Genomic DNA, 1,199 nt, shown 5'->3' on the forward strand with positions numbered 1-1,199 from the left:
CCCCTAAGACCAAGAAACAAATGCGGGCCTTCCTGGGATTGGCGAGTTATTATCGACGGTTTATCCGAGGGTTTGCCGAAATAGTGAATCCTCTAGTGGAAACCACGAAAGGGCACAAAACTGGCGGCATCGAATGGACGGCGGAAAGGGTAAAGGCATTCGGAGACCTCAAGAAGGCTTTGTGCCAGGAGGTAGTGTTACACACCCCCAACTTTGAGCTTCCTTTCACACTACAGACGGACGCCTCAGCTTATGCCTTGAGAGCAGTGTTATCCCAGCAGGTGGACAGAGCGGAGCAACCAATAGCCTACGCCAGCCGACGGCTCAATGACTATGAGAAAAGGTACTCTACGATCGAAAGAGAATGCTTAGCAATCCGCTGGGGAGTAGACTACTTTAGGTACTACCTCCTGGGGCGGGAGTTTAAGCTAGTAACAGATCATGCCCCATTGCGATGGCTGAACACAGCTAAGACGGACAATGCGCGTATTACACGGTGGGCCCTGGCCCTCCAGCCTTTCTGGTTCCGTGTGGCGTATAAACCAGGAAAGGATAATACAGTCGCTGACTTTTTGTCTCGATGTGACGAAGAGATATTGGGGGAGGAGACGGAGACAGGACGAGAGGAGTCAAGAGTAACGCTGGGCAGCGTTTTGAGGGGCGGGATATGTGGGGGAGGAAGGGAGCAAGGGGTCCCTGGAACCCCACCACCCGGAAATAACCCATCCGGGTTACGCCCCCCGGCCCAAATTGCCCAGCCGGGCACCCTCACGCTCCACAGGTGCGGCCGGGGAAGAAGCCTCGAGGCAGTTCCGGTCCCTATTAAAGGGACACCAGAGGCAGCTGGAGGAAAAAAGCCGGAAGGCGGCGGCGGTGGCGACAAAGAGGGAGCCGTCTGGAGCACCCGTGCATGGGGAAAGACAGCCGGCCGGCACGGGAGGACCTTCTGGGGCTGGGGGAAACCCCAACGGGACCCGGGAGCTGAGGAGCAGCGGCCGCACCGCAGGTACAGACAGCGCGGAGAATGGCCCGGCTCAGGGAGAGCCGGTGAGCCGTATTCTTCTGAATAGAGGGGCACTGGCAGTAAAGACTGCAAGATAGCCGTACCCGAGAGGGGCTTGGGGACTGTGCAAGCCCAGAACCAGAGCCAGCGGTGAGTACAGCCGGAACTGGGGGGAGGTAACCCCACGCCAGACAGG

This window comes from Gavialis gangeticus, unplaced genomic scaffold (assembly GCF_001723915.1).
Source record: "Gavialis gangeticus isolate Ggan-Ray unplaced genomic scaffold, GavGan_comp1, whole genome shotgun sequence".
Classification (NCBI taxonomy): domain Eukaryota; kingdom Metazoa; phylum Chordata; order Crocodylia; family Gavialidae; genus Gavialis; species Gavialis gangeticus.